This window comes from Equus asinus, chromosome 9 (genome assembly GCF_041296235.1).
Source record: "Equus asinus isolate D_3611 breed Donkey chromosome 9, EquAss-T2T_v2, whole genome shotgun sequence".
Classification (NCBI taxonomy): domain Eukaryota; kingdom Metazoa; phylum Chordata; class Mammalia; order Perissodactyla; family Equidae; genus Equus; species Equus asinus.
The window spans coordinates 53016417-53040017 of record NC_091798.1 but is presented as its reverse complement, the minus strand read 5'-3'; the positions used below and the strand labels follow the sequence as shown (position 1 = coordinate 53040017).

Below are 23601 nucleotides of genomic sequence, written 5' to 3'. Positions count from 1 at the left end.
AAAAAATGCTATTTCAAATATTGTAATAGTCTGTTGTCTTTTGGTGTTTAGTCATAGAATTGTGTTTTTGAGGAAGATTGGCCCTGAGCTAACATCCATGCCCATCTTCCTCACTTTATATGTGGGACGCCACCACAGCATGGCTTGATAAGTGGTGCATAGGTGTGTGCCCAGGACCCAAACCAGCAAACCCTGGGCTGCCAAAGCAGAGTGTGCAAACAACCTCTAAACCACTGTGCCACCAGGCCTGCCCCATCATAGAGTTATTTTAAATCTACAAACATGTGTGTCATAGTTCCTGGCACTTTTTCATTATTTTTTTCTTTTTTTTTGTTGATTCTTTTCAATATGTGTATTCAGGACTTTTTAATTTTTTTGCCAATGAAATTCTCTGTTTTTTCTTCAGTACTTCATGCCAAATGGTATATGTATTATACACACACACACACATACATACACACCCACATACAAACTCACCTTCTTGATCTTTCTTTGTTGTCTTGCATCTTTTCCTTATTTTATTGCCTTTTCCTTCTTTCTGTATCAAATTATCCTTTTTACTGCATGAATTAATTTATTTTCCTTCTCTCCTGCAAGCTATTCATTATGTCAATCACTTTTTAAAGTTTGCACTCAAAGTTTTATACCCATGAATCTTTTCTGATCACAGGGGATTTCTTTCTTATAACTTATTCTTCTAAATATGTGTGTCATTTACTCAACTCTTTTTAGAAAACGGATCAAATTAAAAGGTAAAAAAATTTAAATATCTGTGTCTGTGTATTTTGAAAGGCTCAGGATTTTTTTTCCTGTGTTTGCTGATTTTGGAGGAAGCCCCTCCTCACAGGCTCTCAGGGTGCCAGGCCCACCCCTTACCTTTCCCGCTTTCAGAGGAGTCCCCACGACTCCAACTTTCTACAGCTTGAGTGATCTTTCCCCCAAAGGGAGATCTGCTTTCAGTTTCTTCAGTTTGCCCAACTTACAGCCTCAACCCCAGCGAGGTCACTTAGACTAACTCAGGAGGCATTCCACTCTTTGAGAGGGGTTCCTATTGGCATCAGTTCTCCATGCCACCTCCAATCCCATTTTGTCTCTCCACTAGCATAAATTCCAAGTTTCTGGCATGTGGATGGCACCTGTGTTAGTTTTCTATTGCTACCATAACAAATTATAGCGAACTTAGTGCCTTAGAACACTCATGTAGTATCTTCACCTCCTTCGCAAGATTTTTTATCCCACAGCTTCTGTAGGTCAAAAGTTTGGGTGGGATCAGCTGGATCCTCAGCTCTGGGTCTCACACGACCAAATTTAAAGTTTTGGCTGGGTTAGGCTCTTTTCTGGAAGGCTTGTAGGACTGAGGTGCCCATTTCCTGACTGGTTTGTCAGCAAGGGTCTGCTCTTAGATGCTACCTTCATTCCTTTGCATGTGGTCCCCTGTGCCATCAAAGGCCCAATGACATATTGAGTCCTCCTCACAACTTGAATCTCTCTAGCTTTGTTTTCTTACTTTTCTCTTCTACTTTTAAGGGCTCATGTGATTACGTTGGGTTCACAGATAATCCAGGATAATCTCCTTATCTTAAGATACTGATTAACTCATTCATAACCTTAACTGCATCTGCAAAGTCCCCTTTCCCATGTAAAGTAACAAAACTAACAGGAGGCAGACTTCATGCAGGCAGAATTTTGCCTACCATTGCACCCTTCCCAGAAGACATGGAAGGGAATGAGAGAAAATAAAGTAACGAAGAAAGATACATGTTTTAGAGGACTGAGTCATTCATTCTTCAACAGAAAGCAAATGTAAGCTGCCTACTGTTATTTTAATTTAACTGACTATAACTAATGAAACAACTAAGATAGTTCAGGATTATGCATATAAATATGCCCTAAAAGATCAAATGTTATGCAAAGGATAAGTAGTCTTAAAATTCCAACAAGCTTTATATGGTAGCCATTTTTGTGGCTTTCAAGCGAAAATATAGGGGTTAGTAAATTATTTGGAGAAATGGTATTCCAGATAGTCTATTCAATATTAGAGAGGACAGGGGAAATATTTGTTTAGTTTTAATAGTCATTAAATGGTTTAGGTAAATTACATCTTATAAAAGAAATGAAAGACAAAAGGAAGAAAAAAGAAAAGAATTTACCCAATGAGTACATTTTCTGTGAGGCAAAGAAGCAAGTTAATTAAAACACATGCATTATAAAGGTTCAAGTTACTGAGTGTCAAGGGATATGTCTGAATTCACCTGGTTTATGTAATATTTGGGTGGACAGTAAATAAGCACAGACTCCAGAGTGTGTCATCCTAAATTGTAGCTATGTACACTCTAACTGTGATAAAACACAGACACTGTTATCAAAAGAGGACAAACTCAAAGGCCCACTAGGATTTTGCATACAGCATCTCTTAGAAGCTACACATTTCCAGATTTTGCAATTGACCTTCATGCTAATGCTCTTTCACATCTCATACATCTTTCATTTTTCAGTGTGGTATCAATGAAATGGTACAAATGAAAGTGAGCTAAGGATTTTACTGCAACTTTGTTTAATAGAAGAAATTGAGAACTTCTAGAAAAGCCAGCAATGTAAAAGTGGGTTTACAGGCCCTTTTTCCACTGAAGCTGAACAAAATTGCAAACAAAAACCAAATTTTTAAAGAAGCAGAGAAAAAAACACACATAATCACTCTTGAAACTAAGGAACAACCCAAGTGTAAGTTATTTTAGTAACATAGAGACTAAATTAGATATAATGAAATGGACACACCAAAAGCCAATACTCTACTGCCTTCAAGAAAGAGATTCAGTGTTGGAAGTGAGACCACTCCTTGTCATTTCTGATCCTGCAGCATTCAAGTTATAATCAATAAATGAAGAACAAGATAAGGAGACAACAAAGTGAACTGGAAAAGAACTTGGCGGGGCTAAGGAAAGTACTAAAGATAATACATAATGCTAATCCTGATGATACGGAATATCAAGTCCCTGAGCCAATTTTTGCCTTGAGAAAATTACCTCGAATGAAAAGAAAAAGTGACAACTGAACAAAGATATGAAAACAGAAGCTGATAAACACAGAGGTGACTCTTTTATGAGTAATTAAGCTTTCTTAAGAAGAAAACAAACATCAACAACAAGGATAAAAACAACAAAGATTCTTTTTTAGAATAAAATTCTTGAGCCGAAGAATTACCTGTTTCCATATCTCAAAATTGTTCACCATGCATGTAACAGACAAATTTACTGGAAAAAAATGAGTAACACTGAGACTTAGCCTGGATAATTTATTAAAAGTACAAAAGATAAAGAAAGTGCCCAATGTGGGGGAAAAAGCCTCAGATGTCTCTTCGTGGTGTTAGATGTCACTAAAGAGTGAAGTAATATTTACAGCAAAAAAGATTGGATCTAAAGCTTCTAGGTAATAATCAATCTGGCATTAACAGGTGATAAAAACAAAGATTCATTCAAATAGGCAAAGAATTGGAGAGTATGGCACATAAGTATTTTGCTTTTTATTAAAAAAACCTGAATGATTTGAAGACATACTCCAGCCAAAAGAGAGATGATTTAAAATGAGGAACCCAAAAATATAAATGTGTTAGTAGCTAGAATTGAAATTCTTCAAATAAAGTCTAAACCACAAAAGCAAATATATTTTCAAGTTGAATATAAATATTATGATTATTTAAAGTCAAAAATAATAACCATAATAGCCTGAAACAAAAATTTAATAAAGAACTATATAAAAGGGAGATAGAGAAAAGTTTAAGTGTGTTGATTTCCTTAATTTATATAGAGAAGAGTCAATTGTCAGGGTCTTTTGGTTTCCAGTCCGGCATGTAAGAAGCTTAAAATTTTCCATTGCATCCTAATAACAGATGAAATCTGACCAAACAGAAAGATCAATAACACTTCTTAAATCCATCAGAGAGGTGGGGTCACAGGGAACACTACTGCCCCAAAGATTGGAGAGACAGACAGGAGGACACAGAGAATCGAAGTTATTAGAGCAGAAACACCCTTGCAGAAACCTTTGTGGAACCAGCACCAGGGCAGGGAAACCTGAACTGTAATTGAGGAACTGCTGGAGGCTCAGTGTGGACAAATCTGAGAGAGAGAAATTCCAGGGGAACCAGTCGTAGGCGAGACCCCAGACTTTTGTGAGTTTTACCTCCAGGAGTTCTACAAGGTCCTCATGGTGAATATTGGAAAAAAATCCCCTGATGCTTTTTAAAGGCAGGAGCAGGGGAAGAGGAACCATTTTGAAATACACCAGGCCACTCAGTTCCCTCAGGAGAAATTATTTTACCAGAGCCTAACCTGCTGGGGTTTTCTCAGAGTCTAAACTACCTGGGGGAAAGGAAAGTTAGCTCAAGTGTTCCATGTGAGGGAAAGGAAATAACCAACTCCAGCAGCACTAGCCATCCTGTCCCACCTACAGGGGTGAGGAGGGTAAGGTGCAGAGGGAACTGAGAAGTACCGGTGAAGTTCACAGACCAGGCTCAAAGGCTCACCAAAGACTGAGACCTATCGTAGGACTGTAGAATGCTTGTCCTCCCCTCACCTTACTACCACATCACTAAAGGCCTATTTATTGCAGTTCCTTTTACCTAATACATCATGTCTTCTTTTCACAAAAATTACAAATCATACTAAAAGGCAAAAGCACAGTTTGAAGAGACTGAAAAAGCATCAGAATTAGAGTCAGATATGGTGGGTATATTGGAATTATTAGACAAAATTTTTTTTTAAATGGTATGATTAACATGCTAAGGGCTTTAATGGAAAAGTAGACAAAATGCAATAACTGATAATATAAGCAGAGAAATGGAAAATCTAAGAAAGAATTTAAAAATTCTAGCAATCAAAAACACTATAGCAGAATGTTTTTTATGGGCTCATTAGTAGAATGGACCCAGCTGAGTAAAGAATCTCTAAGTTTGAGGATATAATAATAGAAACTTCCAAAACTGAAAAGAGAAAAAAGACTGGGGAAAAAACCGGAATATCCAAGAACCATAGGACAACTATGAAAGGTGTAAGATACACGTGATAGGAATCGCAGGAGAAGAAAGAGAAAGGAACAGAACAAATGTTTGAAGCTATGAGAGCTGAGAATTTCCCCAATATTAATATCAGATTAATCCAGGAAGCTCAGAGAACAACAAGTAGGATAAATGCCCCAAAACTATACCTAGGCATGTTATATTTAAACTTCAGAAAATCAAAATTGAAAAAAAAATCTTGAAAGAAGCCAAAGTGGGGGAAACTACACCATACCTATAGAGAAGCAAAGATTAAAAATTACATGCAACTTCTCCTCAGAAAGCACGCAAGCCAGAAGAGAGTGTAGTGAAATATTTAAAGTGTTAAAAGAAAAAAAAAAACAACCTAGAATTCTGTACCCTGTAAAATTACTCTTCAAACATGGAGGAATAAAGACTTTCTTAGACAGACAAAAATTGAGAGAGTTTGTTGCCAGTAGACCTGCCTTGAAAATGTTAAAAGAAGTTCTTTAAAGAAGAAAATTGATATTGGTCAGAAACTCAGATCTACACACACAAAGGAAGAGCATCAGAGAGAAATGAGTGAAGGTAAAGTAAAAACTTTTAGTTTTATTATTCTTAATTGAACAGATAAATTTGTTCAAAATAATAGTAGCACCGATGTATTCAATTACGTATTCTTATGTATGCATATATTCTTAAATATGCTTATATATAAGTGAAATGAATGGCAGTAACGATGTAAGTGAAAGGGAGGAATTCTTAATTATGAAGTACTTGCATTACTCTAGAATTGATATAGTGTTGTTTGAAAGTGAATTGGAATAATTGTAAATATACACGGCAAACTCTAGGGCAATGACTGAAAAAAGGAAAAGAAGTAGTATAATTGATATGCTAGGAAAGAAGAGAAAATGCACTCATATAAAATGCTAAATTAAACCACAAGACAGAAAAAAGTGTGGAAGACAAAAATAAGTATCAAGAACAAGGGCAACAAATAAAAAACGGTAACAAATATGGTAAATATTAATCCAAATATATCAATAAAGTGCAACAATTAAAAGACAGATTGTCAGAGTAGATCCAAAAATGAGACCCAAGTATATGTTTTCTATAAGAAACCCACTTTAAATATAGAGATATGCAGATTAAAAGCAAATGAATGAAGAAAGATATACCATGCTAACTCTAATTGTGATGGTTAATTTTTTGTGCTTGACTAGCCTAAGGGATGCCCATATATCTGGTAAAACATTATTTCTGGGTGTCTGTGAGGGTGTTTCTGAAGAGATAAGCATTTGAATTAGTGAACTGAGTAAAACAGATGGCTCTCCCCAATGTGGATGGGCATCCTTTAATTCTTTGAGGGCCTGAACAAAACAAAAAGCTGGAGGAAAGGTGAATTCACCCTCTGTCTGTTTGAGCTGAGACATCTATCTTCTCCTGCCCTTAGACATCAGCACTCTTGGTTCCCAGGCCTTCATCTCAGACTGAATTACACCACTGCCTTTCCTGGTTCTCCAGCTTCCAGGCAGCAGATCCTAAGACTTGTCAGCCTCCATAATCATCATGTGAGCCAATTCCTATAATAAAAGTCTTCATCCATCCACTCATCCATATCCTATTAGTTCTGTTTCTCTGGAGAACCCTGACTCATATACTAATCAAAAGAAAGTGGGAGTAGCTATATTATTTCAAACATATTAGACTTCAGAACAATGAAAATTATCAGAGATAAAGGGATAAAAAGGGTATTACATAATGATAAAGGAGTCAGTATTTCAAGATATAACAATCCTTTTTTTTTTTTTTACACTCATTCTGTTTCATTTTGAAATGGTAGCAATGATGTGAAGGTTTGATGGCGGTGATAAACAAAGATTGTATATCCCATTTTTGTTTGTTTCCTTTTTTAATTTTTATTGCACTAACATTGGATAATCACATTATATAGCTTTCAGATGTACATCATAATATATTTTGAATTCTGTGTAGATTACATCATGTTCATCACCCAAAAACTAATTATAGTCCATCACCACACATGTGTGCCTAATGCCCCCTTTTGCCCTCCCCCCTCTCTCCTTCCCCTATGGTAACCACCAATCCAATCTCTGTTGCTGTGTGTTTGTTTGTCATTGTTTTTATCTTCTACTTATGAGTCGGATCATATGGTATTTGACTTTTTCCATCTGACTTATTTCACTTAGCATAATACCCTCAAGGTCCATCCATGTTGTCACAAATGGCTGGATTTCATCATTTCTTATGGCTGAGAAGTATTCCATCATGTATATATACCACATCTTCTTTATCCATTCATCCCTTGATGGGCACCTAGGTTGCTTCAAAGTCTTGGCTATTGTGAATAATTCTGCGATGCACATGGGGTGCTTGTATTTGTATGCATTCATGTTTTCATTATCTTTGGATAAATACCCAGCAATGGAATAGCTGGATCATACAGTAGTTCTAAATTTTTTGAGGAATCTCCATACTGTTTTCCATAATGGCTGCACCAGTTTGCACTCCCACCAGCAGTGTATGAAAGTTCCCTTCTCTCCATATCCTCTCCAACACTTGTTGTTTCCTGTCTTGTTAATTATAGCCATTCTGACTGCCATGAGGTGATATCCCATTGTAGTTTTGATTTGCATTTCCCTGATAGCTACTGATGTTGAACATCTTTTCATGTGCCTGTTGGCCATCTGTATATCTTCTTTGGAGAAATCTCTGTTCAGACCTTTTGCCCATTTTTTAATTTGGTTGTTGGTTTTTTTGTTGTTGAGACATATGAGTTCTTTATATATTTTGGATATTAACCCCTTATCTGATATATGGTTTGCAAATATCTTCTCCCAATTGTTATGTTGTCTTTTCATTTTGTTGATGGTTTCCTTTGCTGTGCAGAAGCTTTTTAGTTTGATATAGTCCCATTTGTTCACTTTTTCTTTTGTTTCCTAACAATTCTTTATGTATATGTACCTAACAACAGAGCAGCAAAATATGTAAGGCAACAACTGATAGAAATGCAAGGAAAAATAAATGAATCTACTATTATAGTTGGAGATTTTAATACTTCTCTATCAGAAATGGAGAGATCCAGTGGGCAGAAAGTCAATAAGGACATAGTTGAATTCAACAGCACCATCAGTCAAATGGATATAATTGATATCTATAGACTACTTCATCCAACAAGAAAGAATACACATTTTTCTCAAGCTCATATGGAATGTTCACTGAGAGAGGACATTCTGGGCCATAAAACACACCTTAACAAATTTAAAAGAATAGAAATCATACAATATCTGCTCTCAAATCGCAATGGAATTAAACTAGAAATCAATAACAAAGATAGCTGGAAAATCCCAAATATATGGAGATTAAACAACACACATAAATAACACATCGGTCAAAGAAGAAATCAAGAGAAATTTTTCAAGTATTTTGAATTAGATGGAAATAAAATAAAACATCAAAATCTGTGGGATTCAGGGAAAGCAATGTTTGGGAAATTTATACCATTGAATGTATATATTTGAAAAGAAGATCTAAAATCAAATAATCTAAGCTTCTGTCTTAGGAAATTAGAAAAAGAAATTAAATCCAAAGTAAGCAGAAGAAAAGAAATAAAAGAGCAGAAATCAATGTAATTGAGAACAGAAAATCAATAGGAAAAAAAGTCAACAAAACTAAAAGCTGGTTCTTTGAAAAGATCCATAAAAATCAATAAGCCTCTAGCCAGGCTAAGGAAAAAAAAAGAATAGACACAAATTACTAATATCAGAAATGAAAGATTGGACATCACTACAGTTTTTATGGATATTAAAAGGATAATAAAGGAACAACTCTATACACACAAATTTGATAACCTAGATGAAATGGACCGATTCCTCAAAAGATACTATCTGCCAAAACTGACACAAGAAGAAACGGTCTGAATAGGCCTATATCTACCAAAGAAAACTAATTAATAATTAATAACCTTCTAACGAGAAAGCACCAGGCCAAGATGGGATCACTGGTGAATTCTCCTAAAAGTTTAAAGAAGAAATTATACCAATTCCCCATAACTGCTTTCAGAAGATAGAAGCAGAGGGAATACTTCCTAACTCATTCTATGAGATGAGACCAGCATGATTCCTAATACCAAAACCAGACAAACACATTACAAGACAAAAAAATTACAGACCAATCCCTCTCTTGAACACAGATGTAAAAATTCTTAACCAAGTATTAGTAAATTGAATCCAACAGGAAGAAGAAGACTTACACACCACAACCAAGATGGATTTACCCCAGGTATGCAAGGCTGGTTTCACATTTGATAATCAGTTACTGTAATCCCTCATATTAACAAGCTAAAGGAGGAGGAAAAAAACCCACATGATCAAATTAATATGTTTGGAAAAGGCATCTGACAAAAATCCAACGTCCATTCATGATAAAATCTCCTAGCAAACTGGAATTAGAGGCGAACTTTTAATATACAAAAGTCAATCACTTTCCTATATATCAGCAATGAACCAGTAGAATTTGAAGTTAAAAATACATTGCTATTTACTTTAACATTCCCCAAAATGAAATACTTAGGTATAAATCTAACAAAATATATGTAAGACATGTGAGAAGAACTACAACATTCTAAGGAGAGATATCAAAGAAGAGCTAACGAAACGGAGAGAGATTCCATGTTCATGCATAGTAAGACTCAATATTGTCAGATTATCAGTTCTTCCCAACTTGATCTATTAACTCACTCAATCCTAATCAAAATCCCAGCAAGATATTTTGTGGATATAGATTGACAAGAGATTTTCACATATTCAGGTAAATGGGGTAACAACATTTGGGTTCAAAACTGATTTGGTTTGAACTAAAGAAGTCTGACTTATGGCTTATCAAACATACATTGTACATCTGCTTTAACCATTCAAGTAAAGAATGCACTCTCTTAAGACAAGAATGCACACTTCCCCTCTGATACCCTATTGGTAATGCCTATATGAGTCCCTTTCTGGGCATGAGGGTCATGTTGACCTGCCAATTTTTGACTGAAAACTTCTTTGAAACTTTGTTGAATATGTATCCTGGGCGTGTTTAATGCATGTTTCTTTGTTTTAAAAGGTATAAGACTATACTGAAAACCATGCTTCTCCTGAATGCTTTCTTCCTCTCTGGAAAAGGCCTTCCCAGATTATCATCCTCACTTGGGCTCAAGTAAAACTCACTTTATGTCTCTTATCCATAGAATGCTTATAGGTTATTTTGTGTTGACACAACAAACTGATGCAAAGGTTACATGGAGAGGCAAGAGACCCAGAACAGCCGAAACAACATTGAAGGAGAAGAACAAAGTTGTAAGTTGGACACTAGCTGACTTCAAGATTTGCTATAAAGCCACAGCAATCAAGACAGTGTGGTGTTGGTGAAAGAATACACAAATAGATCAGCGGAACAGAAGAGAGAGCCCAGAAATAGACCCCCACAAATACAGTCAACTGATCTTTGACAAAGGAGCAAAGGCAATACAATAGAGTAAATTTAAGTTTTTTCCACAAATGGTGCTTGGATAACTGGAAATCTATATAAGAAAAAAGTGGAACTAGACATAGATCTTACACCCTTCACAAAAATTAACTCAAAATAATCAGAGACCTAAATGTAAAACACAAAACTATAAGACTCTTAGAAGATAACATAGGAGAAAATCTCAGTATGGTGATGACTTTTTAGACAAAACACCAAAGGCACAATTCATAAAAAGTAATTGATAAGCTAAATATGATTAAGATTAAAAACTCCTCCTCGGAGATAGACAATGTCAAGAGTATGATAAGACAAGCCACAGACCGTAAGAAAACATTTTAAGAGGTATATCTGACAGAAGATTGTTATCCAAAATATATAAAGAACTCTTAAAGCTCAAAAATAAGAAAATAAAAAATCCAATTAAAAGAGTGGGTAGGGGCTGGCCTGATGGCACAGTAGTTAAGTCTGGCATGCTCTGCTTCGACCGCCCAGGTTGGCAGGTTCGGATCCCAGGTGTGGACCTATACTGCTCATCAAGCCATGCTGTGGCAGTTCCACATACAAAATAGAGGGAGATTGGCACAGATGTTAGCTCAGGGCAAGTCTTCCTCACAAAAAAACAATACATAAAATAAAAATTTAAAGAGAAAAAATTTTTTGAAACCTAGGTAAAGCTTATGAACCAAAAGAGTATGAAAAATACAGAGCACCTGAATATAGAACTAATATGTTCATTTTATTTAGTGTGATATATTAAGCTTTACTCTCCAAAAGATAGAGACTGCATCTTATTTTTCAAGCAGCATCTACGGAATATTTACTAGAATTGAGCATATATTAGAAAGCAGTAAAAATAAGTTTTCACAGTATGTAAATATGTTACAAAATAAGTTAAATTATTGTGTGAGTCTAAAAAGAAAAGTGCAGAGGGTCAGCTCCAGTTACCTAGTGGTTAAGTTCAGCACACTCTGCTTCAGTGGCCTGGATTTGGTTCCCAGGTGTGGACTACACCACTCTGTTAGCATCCATGCTGTGCTGGTGGCCCACATACTAAAACATAGAGGAAGATTGGCACGATGTTAGCTCAGGGCTGATCTTCCTCAGCCAAAAAAAAAAAATACAGAAGTATAGACAGCAAAATATCGTGAGTATTTATATGTGAATCTTGGGATTATGACTTGTTTTCTTTTCCTCTTTACATCTTTCAGCATAAATCTAAATGAAACTTTAAATTTAAAATGGTCACTTTTACTATTAAGAATAAATGTACCTATTGAAAAAAATGATGAAAGAAAACACTTTATTTTAAAAAGTATTTAAAACAAGAGAGGAAGCACACTTCTCCAAGGAAAACTTAAGAAATGTTAGGGCCAAAATAGCAAAAGTTTGAGATTCTGTTAAGTCAAGAGTGTTATTAGATGTAATCATTTTGGCAAGGACACGTCCTGTCTTTTTCTTTTCACACTTAGGCATATTCCAAACCCACGCAGGCTACTCGATCCTTTCACACAATGTTGACTACTGGTCCCACGTGACTTCAGCTGTGGCTACAAACAGACTTTGCAAATATGCTGCTCAGATATGCCTAGAAAGAAAAAGCCTGAATTATAGGATTCCAAAGAACACCAAGATGAGCTTATTGGGTTTTGTTTTGTTTAGTTGGTGAGGAAGATTGGCCCTAAGCTAACATCTGTTGGCAATCTTCCTTTTTTTGCTTGAGGAAGATTGTCACTGAGCTAACATCTGTGCCAATCTTCCTCTATTTTGTATGTGGCACACTGTTACCGCATGGTTTAATGAGCAGTGTGTAGGTCTGCACCCAGGATCGGAACCTGCTTCTGCAGAAGTGGAGCATGCGAACTTAACAATTACACCACCAGGCCAGCCTCTTATTGTTTTTTAAAGAATAAGCATTAAAGGGGAAGTAAAACTAAATATCGGGCAAAAAGTACTATGATATGTTTTTAAAGCATATTACCTTTGTTTGTTGAAAAAACTAATATTGTACAGTGACTACATGATCAATTTGGTTCTTGGCTTAAAATTCACAAGAAGATTTAATTCTCCAAACCAAATGCAGTAGTTCAGTTTTTCTTCTAGGAGGCCCCAAGGAAGCCCTAATATTTAGTATCATTCTTTCCCACCCAGTCCTGAAGTTTTAGAGAGGCAACAAAAGTGGCACTTGGGATCAGGTTGAAAGGTATGGCTTCATCCAAGCCAGTTAGCCAAGTAGTCTTGTGAATGCTGAACACCAGAATTACGGAGAATTACCTATGCAGACCAAGGCAGGTGTGGATCCGGAAGGCATCCCCAGATGATGAGCAATGGAACCTGTACTCAAACATATGTACCACACTTGCCTAGTTTCCTCCTACCTCCTTCTCCTTTGTTGTTCCTTCTTCATGCTCACAATTCTAAACGTCAGAGTGCCAAAGGGCTTAGACCTTGGACCACATCTATATTACTGACTATATTCACTCATCATGTCCCATGACTTTAAATTCAATCTCTGAGCTGATGTCATGCTTGGGCTTTTCTTGTGAGTTCCAGAATCCTGTATCCAATTCCTTGTTCAGTATCTCCAACTGGATGTCTATCAGACATCTTAACCTCAGTGTGTCTAAAACTGAACTCCTGATCTTTACCTCCCACGCCCACCAGCTCCTTTGCCAGCCTTTCTCACCTCAGTTCATTGCAGATCCATTCTTCAGTTACTCAGGTCAAAATCTTTGATGCTTATCTTTGTTCCTGGTACTTACCTTTTCCTCACACTGCATCTAATCTATCAGCAAATTTTGTCAGCTGTACTTTAGATACGTCCAGAATGCAACTACTTCTACCACCTTCACTGCTAGTGCTCTCCCTTGGATTATTGCAATAACCTCTGAACTCCTTGTTACTCCATAATGTTTTCCTTGTTTCCATATTCTGAATTAAAAGCTAAGGCAATGTTGCAGTTATAATTCCAGATAATCTAAAAGGGAGGTCTTCTAACTACAGTCTGAGAACCAAATCCAGCCTGCAACCTGCTTTCTATATGGCCTTTGAATTCAGAATTGTTTTTACATTTTAAAAGGATTGGAAAGAGGAGGAAGAGAAGGAGAGGAAGGAGCAATCCCTAAACTATCTTCCAGCTAGAGAGCTTAACTTAGAGTTTAATCTTCCATGTAAAATACGTCGTTTGCGCAATCACGCCATGCCCAGAAACAAACAATACATATACCCATAAACTACTTGATCTGCAGAAAGCAGTGAAGGACTTTGAAACAGAGAGACCTTCTGCATTTACCCCCAATCTCAGTGGAAGAAGAGTGCCCCCTCCTCACGTATTCCCAACCCCTGAGGGATGAACAGCCCCTGAGGGATGAGTCTGGCCTTCGCTTTCTCTTCCAGCTGGAGACTTCAGGTGCTCTCTGTAAGGACACTTTGAAGAATAGGCTGACACTGCAGTGCATTTGGGAAATGGTATTTGAGAGACAATAAAAGAGGCCCTGGCTTAAAGTATATTAAGGGATCACAGGAGTACACCTTCACTACATTTTCAGATCTTTTGATTCAAAGACACACATCTTCTTATCTCCCAAGGGGTGAGGCCAACCTAGCACAGAATATGGACGGAGCCTCACAAATAAGGTTGCCAACTGCATGTCAGAAATAATTAGTGAGAACACTGTGAGGGGCTCCTTCACTGCCCTCACTGCAGGGTAAAAACGGATCAGGGAGGAAACTCAGGGTGTGCTGAACCACCAGCCTCGATGTGCAAGGCAAACATGCACTGAGGTGGCACCGAAGTGGTTAATTGTCCACCTGGGGCTGCACTGGGAAGGAGAGGTGCCTGGTGCTCTCACTGCCTGTTGGCTTTCCTTGTCCACAACTGTTGGATATTTCACTCACATCCCTTTCCATAGAGGCCAGAGGGCATGAGCAAAGGGAATGCCAAATGGAGTCATTAAAATAACAAATTTTGGCCACAGGTGTAGTTAAGATTCAAACCAACCTAGTCCCATTCTATACACATTATGTTTGTATGTGCCACTTTCCAAATAGGATTTGAGATGATTAATTATAAAGGGCACACATACGATAAAAATTAATATAGATACTCAAAATTGTGAAAAGGAAATGAAAGCAAATATGGCAAATCTGAGTCCTAGGAACAGTTGTTGTAATCAAATTTCCATCAGTTTGCTGTTAGACAACTCGCTTTTCTGGGTAAAGCCACATGGGTCTAGAGTCTAGTCAATCCCCGTAAGCCATTAACGTACCGCCATAGAACATAATCTTCGCATTTGTTTCTACAGCCAATTGCCCAGGAAACTCATGGAACAGATTCCCTCCAGAAATGTCCTAGCTTTCTAATTAGGGATGTTTCTCTGAATTTAATCAATGTTTATTTTGCCACTAAAAATTTTGTTAGGAAATGGTGTGATTAGAACCACATTTTATCACAGATTGCCAACTAATAAATAAATGGTCAGAGAGGAAAATTCTAACATAGCTGTGGGCTGCCTTTTTTCTTATTATATTTCTTCAGTTCTTTTTAAACTTACTTGCTTACCAGAGATGCTATGGGTTGTGGTGTTTTTGTATTTTATTCGCTTCCATCATTCCCTTGCAATTTAATTGGACTGCTTTCTCACCTTACACATCCTATTCACTCACTCCACATGCTCCTGCCTTCTCTCCTGCAGAAATGAAGGAAGATGGGTGAAGATTTCTTTGAAGTCGTTTCAGCTCCCAAGAGAGTGCACACACTGTCTCGTTATCACACAGAAAAATATATCGCTGTAGTGCAACTGCAGACACAGCCAAGCATGTTAGCTGCAACTCCAAGGGCTTTTGGTCTTATCCGTGTTCTTTAAAATCGTGTTGGATTTAATTAATAGATGACACCAGCAGGGTAGATGCCAAAAATCCTGATATTTAACATTAGCTATACTCTGAAATTGCTAAAAGGTGTTACCTAAGAATTCCTTCTATGGGTCTTTGCAGTGCTATGGAACCATTCTGTCTCTCCTGTCCTCAGACCCCCAGACTCACGTAAACTGCAGCATATTCAACAAGTCTGTTTCAATATCAAAAATGCCCCTCAAATCTCAACATGTTCGAGAATGAATCATAATGTCCTCACCACATTTTGTTCTCGTTCAGTGGTCCGATTGTGATGAATCACACTTCCCTTCATGCGATTGCACAAGCCCCAAACCAAAAAATTACATTTGAGAACACCTTAACTCTCACCCCAGGTCAACTCCATCACCAAGTCCTCTTTACTACACCTCCTAAATAGCTCCCAAATATACTGTTCTCTCTTTAATTCTATATCACCCTTGTCTGTGATACCATAACTTCGAACATTCCTTCTGGTGCACTGCCAATCTATTTTCAACAAATTAGCCAAGATTACCATTTAAAAATGCAACTCTGATCAGGGTACGTAGCATCCACGCTCCACACACACAATACTTAAAACGCAGTAGTGGTATTCCTTTACTCTTAAGATCAAGGCCAAAATTCTCAACATATTATTCAGGGCTCTTACATGGGTCAGCCCTGCCTACATCTTAGTCCTCATCCCTTTCCTTAATCTCTCTCACTCATAATCCAGCCACACTTTCCTTTCAGTCCTTCCAACACTCCATTGTCATTTCTGCCATAGGACCTTTGCACATGCTGTGGCTCTACCTGAATGCCCACTCCATCCCAAGCCTTCTGAACTAGTAGTCTCACCCTTCAGGTCTTACCCAAGTGTCCCTTTCTCAGTGAAGCCTCTCTGGCCCTCAGGCTAAGTCATATTAGTTTCTTATACTCTCCCATATTTTTTTCTTCAGATCACTGATCGGAGTTTGTAATTATATTCTTTGTATCAGTGGTATGATTTCTAAATTACTATTTGTCTCTCCTGTGAGACTGTAAACTGCATGAGAGCAGCAGTTGTGATGTTTAGCTATCACTGTATGCCAGTGTCAAACAGTGTCTCTGTTACTAGCAATCAGTTGGCTGACTGGGAATGAATGAGGAACAATTTTAAAACGCAAATTTGTGAATCTGGCATTAGATTTGCACAAGTGAAGTCTATGGATTAGGTTTCTAGACTCTCTGTTTTTAAGAAATATCTCAATGTGATTTTGATCTAGCCATGGTTGGAAACTACTGTTAAAAGACAACTATTTCTTTACTCACAACAATTTTGACACCCGATGTGTGGAGATTTTTTTCTCCCAACACCAACTAATCTTCCAACTCTCCAGACACCAACCATTTTGACCGTAACTACCTGTAGTTAGAGTCAGATTCCACAGGTTTAAGGGTTCAGTCCCACAAGACTGTCCTCACTTTAGATGCCAGTCACAAGTGATGGGTCCCCAGTGTCCCTACACCTCTGTCAAAGTTGGCTATAGAGTCAGAGGTTCCTACAAATGCCCCTCAGGTTTGATAATTTGCTGGAACAGCTCACAAAACTCAGGGAAACATTTACTTACTATTACCGGTTTATTATAAAGGATACAGATGAACAGGCAGATGAAGAGGTACATTGTGTGAGGTCCAGAAGGGTCCCAAACACAGGAGCTTCTGTCCGTGTGGAGTTGGGGTGCACCACGCTTCCAGCACATGGAAGTGTTCACCAACCCAGAAGCTCTCCGAATTCCATAGTTTAGGGACTTTCGTGGAGGCTTCATGATATAGGCACAGTCCATTATTAACTCAATTTCTGGCCCCTCTCCTCTCCCTAGGGAATTGGGGGGTGGGAGAGGTAGGGTTAAAAGTTCCTAGCTTCTAATCATGACATGGTTTTTTTGCTGACCAATGCCCATCCTGAAGATATCCAGGAGCCACCAAGAGTGACCTCGATAGAAGAAAAGATTCTCCTATCACCTAAGAAATTCCAAGTGATTTCAGAGCTCTAAATATGCAAAACCTTCCTGTCATCTTGATCACTCAGGAAATTACAAAGGTTTTAGGAGCTCTGTGTCAGGAACTGGGGTCAAAGACTAAATATCAGGAATAAGATGCTTCTAGTAGTCCTATCATTCAGGAAATTACAAAGGTTTTAGGAGCTCTGTCTCAGGAATTGAGGGCAGAGACCAAATACGTATTGTTATGGTACAACTGTCTCAGAAAATGTCTGGCCCACATAACGCAGGAACTTTTCAAATCACTTCCCAGGAGGTGATTATCTGAACTCTGCCAAGGCATTTTCAGTGTGTGTTGGGGGGTGGGCACTAGTGGGAGTCATCATCTCTAAGTTTGTATATTGCATTTGGGAGGAGCACTCACTGTTAGAAAATTTCATTAAATAGATCCAGTACCATGAATCTCATTCTGCCGACCCCAGATTTTCTCTGGAGTCACACAGAAGAGATCTCATCTGCCTTCTAGAGGTCAGTCCTTCAAATATTGGAAACATTTGTGGTATACTACAAAAAATTCTTTTAACTACACCAAACATACCCAGATCCTTTAATAGTTCCTTAAATGATGTGGCTTCCAGATGCTAAGCTTTTCCAGATACACTCCAGTTTTCCCGTGTTTCCCCTAAGATCATCATTCAGAGCAGATCATACTTCAGACATGTACGGATCAATTTAGACTTTAGTAAAGCTACTCCCTTCATAGTCCCAAACTATGAAGTCACCTTGTTCCTTAGACGAATTCAACTTTGGAGGTACTGTGTCACAAAGCTGGCTCAGGAAGAGTTTATAAGTAATTAATATGCTTGCCTTTTTCACATGACTACATATTTCCTTTTACTTTCTCTAAATTTAAATACACATTGTATATATGTATTTATTCTAATTTGTTCAACCCTGAGAACAAGCAGCTTCTACCAACTTTGAGTCTTCTAAAAACTTGATGGGTCTGCTTTCTAACTTTTAAGCACGATTTTTATTGTTGTTTAAAAAGGTTAGTTCAAGGAGAGAGAACTCCATGGGGTCACTCATAGGGTCCTCTCACCAAGTTGACATTGTTAAGATTGAAGAATTGACTTTCTGTAAATATTTGTTCAAAAAAGCTGAAAGTCTATGTAATTGCCTTTAATCCAATTTTTCTGTTAGAATCCTAAAATGTTATGTTTTGCAGGACCTTGAAGTCCAAAAAATTCAAGTTACTTACTCAAGTGAATATAGTTTGTCGACACAAATAATCCATAACCAACCTATAAATCAAAATTGGGGTGAGTTTATTATGAGCCAGAGTGAGGATTATACCCCGGGAAGGTGTTAGAAGGCATTCCAGAGAAGCTTGGGTTTCAGTACAGTCTTACATCTTTTTAGAACAAAGAATATACATTAAACACACCCAGGATACATTTTCATCAAAATTTCAGAGAAGTATTCAGTTGCAAATTAGCATGTCAACATGACCCTGACAGAAAAGGGACTAATCTGGGCATTACCAATAGGGCATAGGAGGGGAAGTCTGCATTCTCACCTTAAGAGAGTACATTCTTTAATGGTTAAGCAGGTGTACAGTGTATGTTTTATAGGCCATGTCAGGCTTTCTAGGTCAAGCCGAATCAGTTTTGAACCCAACTTAGTTACTGCAAACACCACATGTGAAAATCTCTTGTCAAATTACTATCAGAGATGGGAACAGGACTTAGTTATCTTAACTCCATAATTTCCTATTTCTTCCTCCTCTTCTAAAAGTATGAACATTTTACATATATCTGGTAAGTCTCAGCACAATTTCCTCACTAAACACAAAATTCAGGGGTCAAAATCTCTTTCAACTTCCCTCTCTTTGCCATAGTCTTTGACTGCTTCTGCACAACACAGGTCAGTGATTCCCGACAATAAGCTATGGTGTCTATCATCATCTCTACAGCTATCTACCCTAATGTCATTAATTTAAGTGGGATTAAAAGTGATTGCTGAAGTGAGATTGCATTGACCTCTTAATATTGCCTTTCACAATTTAATCTTATTGCATCATTGAATCTCATTGAATTGTAGCTACAGTTCTTAGATATGGTGTTATCCACACCACATGCATTTTTTTTAAAAGTTGTAATATTTTACTATTTCCAATACCTTACTTGGTAGTAATTATATTAAATCAGAGGATGTTTGGAGAGTGTTTTAGAAAATATTTCTAGTATTTTAATTCTTTCTAGGAAGAGCTTCCATAAATTGTTATACCACGAAAATGACAGAATGGTGATATGGAAAGAAAACTGAATTTGAAGTCAGGAAACCTGAATTTCAATTTGAATTCTTTCACTATATGTAGGTGTGTGACATTGAAGAATTCACTCAACCTTTCTGAGCCTCAGTTTTCTCATTTAAAATTGTGCTTATTTCAAAAAATCATTGAACAAATGAAGGACTATATGTAAAAGTGCTATGAGAAAAATAATATGCCATATGAATGTAAGACATTAATATCATTAAGAAAAAAATGCTAAACTTACACACTTTAGGAATATATAAGAAACTTCTGAATTCCCATAGGAAAATGGTGTTCGCTTATACTCACATCTTTCCACTTACCTAGGAAAAAAAATTCAGACCAATAATATGGCAAACAAAGCTGCTCAGAACCTGCACTTAGAGCTTATGTAGGGATCAGAGACTACTATAGACTTCCAACTACGTTTCAGTACGGGAGCAACACCTGAAAGCGGAGCAAGCTCAAGAGCTCACACCAGAGAGGACTATATGGGAAACGTAGCAGGGGAGAAGGAGGAGAAAAAAGGGATCAGAGGCATAATATGACAGAGACAGATAAAAATCATTCCCCAGGACGAGAGACTCACCCCCTAATTGCCACCTTAGAACAATTCTGAGACCTGGTGGTCTGGACCGCTGGAAGATACTTGAGAATGTGATCGAGCAGAGATTAAAACCTTGAAAAGGCATGACTCCAGTGAACAGAGGATGTGTTGGAAAGAGATGGGCTCCACCTAGGATTGGGGGTGAAGGGAAAAAAGGAAGCAAGTCTTGGACATTAAGGGATCTACAGAAAACAAACCAAAAATAATCACAAAATCAGGACAAATACCATACAATCTCACTTATGTGTGAAATCTAAAAAAACAAACAAAAAAACCAAGCTCATAGATATAGAGAACAGATTAGTGATTGCCGTGGGTAGGGGGTGGGGTGAAATGGGTGAAGGGGATCGAAATATATAAACTTCCAGTTATAAAATAACTAAGTCATGGGGATGTGATGCATAGTACGGTGACTACAGTTAATACTACTCTATTGCATGTTTGAAAGTTGCTAAGAGAGTAAATCTTAAAACTCACTATCACCAGAAAAAAATTTGTAACTAGTATGGTGATGGATGTTTACTAGACTTATTGTGATGATCATTTTACAATATATACAAATATTGATTCATTACGTAGTACGCCTGAAACTAATATAGTGTTATAGGACAATTATACCACAATTTTTAAAAAAAAAATCACAAAATCAGAAGACATAAAATACTTTCTCCCCACCAAAACTAAGCATTGTTAATTTTTAAAGACTGTAATGCCATATACAAAGAGAAGAGGGCATCCACAAACTAAGAAACCCTGTCAGCCAAACGTACTGCTCTCCCCTGCCTACACACCCACTTATTGCGGACACAGAAAAAGATATGACATTTTAAAATTAGCATAAATTGGCAGACAACATCTAAAGGTATTATAAAGAGAATCAAAAGACGTTAGCTGATAAAAATTCTCCAACAAAAATAAAGCAGTTAAGGGACCAGCCCGGTGGTATAGTTGTTAAGTTCAAGCGCTCTGCTTCAGTGGCCCAGGGTTTGCAAGTTTGGATCCCAGACGCGACATAGCACCACTGGTCAAGCACCACTGTGGCGGCATCCCACATAAAATTGACTAAGATCGGCACAGATGTTAGTTCAGCAACAATTTCTCTCAAGCAAAAAGAGGAAGATTGGCAACAGATGTTACCTCAGGGCCAATCTTCCTCACAAATACAAAAAATAAATAAGTAAAGCAGGTAAAAACTACAACATGACACCATAACCTGAACTAAACATTCTTCAGCATTTGCAGATGTGAATAAAATATATCAAATCAGAAACTCAAAAATGAGGAACCAAAATGGGCACACACACAAAAAGATATAAAATGAGAATGATTGAACTCAAAAAAAGAAAAAGACAAAGTCAATTGGAAATAAGGACTAAATTACAAGCTGTCCAAGCGAGACTAGACTCAACTGAAAACACAGGACACTGAAGAAATAACAAATATAACCAAAAGATGAAAAGTAAAATAAAGAGATCAAAAGAATGAGAGGCAATGACAGATAAAAGATAGAAGATCCAACATATATATATAACTAGAGAGTTTGAAGAAAAGCAAAACAATGAAATAGAATATTTAAACTTAAAGTTATAATTTAAGAAAACTTTCTAGAAATAAAAGAATGATCTTAGATATTGAAAGACTCCATTATATGCCCAAGACAATTTAACTAGGCCAGTCAGTTCTAACACATATCCTAATAAAACTAGTGGATATTGAGGGTAAGGAAAAAAATCCCTTGGCCCTTCAGGTAAAAAGACTAAATTACTTAAAAAAAAAATAAGGTTGGACTCAGACTTTTTAACAGTAACATATAAAGCAAGACAACTGAAGAGCAACAATTTAAAGAAACTCAAAAGAGAAATTGTGAGGCCAGAATCATATCTAGCCAAGCTCTTCTTTAAATAACACAGCGGCAGATAACAATGTTAACATGCAAACACCTAGGGAATACTGTGCTCATGGACATTTCCTGAGAATCTATGAGAAGTCAAGCTTTATGCCATCACAAGATGATAGAGGAAATGTCAGCAGTAGGACTAATAGTGAGCACTGAATATATTCAATTGCAGATCTAAGGTTAAAGCAAATGTAGGGGCTGCAGGTGGAAGGACGGTGTAGAAATGTTTCATATTGTGACCTAGTAGAAATAATTCAACAAACAATTAGACAGAAAAAAGAAATTAGATAAGCTCATTGATTGTTACATAACAGGTGGGAGGACATCCCTTAAAGCTGTCAAAACAAATACAAGTTCTCTAAATAAGGGAAAGGAGGGCTGAGCGTATCCTACAAATTGTGAACATAAATATAACCACTAGACCAAAATACACATCTCCCTAATAGACAAGAGCACTCTAGAAAAAGCGGCGAAGAAAACAGAGCGCTGAGGAAAAGACGTACAGTAAACACAGAACGTAACACAAAAAATAATGATCAAGTTGAGACCAAATATATCTGTGATATAAATAATGCAAAATAGGCTTACCTATTTTTAAAAAATCAGATTGATTCAAAAAGCAAAATCCCATTATATGCTAAATGCAAAAAAAATAGTTAAAAATAAGTAATACAGAAAAGCTAAAAATAAAGGGATAGGCAAATGCATACCATGAGAATACAAACAATAAGAAAGCAGGGGCGGCAATCCTGAGAGTAAACAAGGTAGAATTCAGACAAAAAGGCAGCGATTGTGACAGAGACCTTTAGAACGCTAGGAGCCTCAATTCACAATGGATATATAACAATTACAAATATATACGAACCAAATCGAAGCCTATCACTAACAATAAGGACTTGCAAACAATTCCTCTTACCTTCCCTTCATATCAAGCCTGCAAAGGATCCTTCTCCCCCCAGCCCCCCAAGTCAATCAGTGGCTCTCCGCTTTTCCTGGACATTGGAACCACCTGAAGACCTTTAAAAACACTGATGCTGTGGTCCCACACCCAGAGATTGGGATTTAGTTGGTTTGGAACATAGCTGGGAGCTAAGAATTTTAAGTTTCCCAGATGTTTCTAATGTGCTTAGAAGATTGAAAACCACTGAAATAGAGGCACAAGGATTGGAAAGGAAGTAGTAAACTATCTCTCTATGATGAGAAAATAATATTCACAGCAAGCAAGTAGATAAAATACTTAGGAGTAGACTTCAGTGTGCAAACATTTATGAGAAAAGGAAATTGAACAAATAAAAAGGCATTTCTTCATCTTGACTAGGATGTACAGCCATCATAGATATTTCATTTGTCCCTAAGACAACGTATACATTCAACGCA

At 37.2% G+C, this 23601-nt stretch overlaps 1 long non-coding RNA gene across 3 annotated transcripts in view; it reads right to left on the bottom strand.

Moving 5' to 3' along the window:
• LOC139046190 (uncharacterized) overlaps positions 1-23326 on the bottom strand; it is a 159941-nt gene extending 136615 nt beyond the window's left edge. For all 3 annotated transcript variants that reach the window (XR_011505874.1, XR_011505873.1, XR_011505875.1), the window contains exon 1: positions 23141-23326. This is a non-coding gene — a long non-coding RNA (uncharacterized lncRNA). The remainder of the gene's footprint in view (positions 1-23140) is intronic.
• Between the last annotated feature and the right edge of the window lie 275 nt (positions 23327-23601).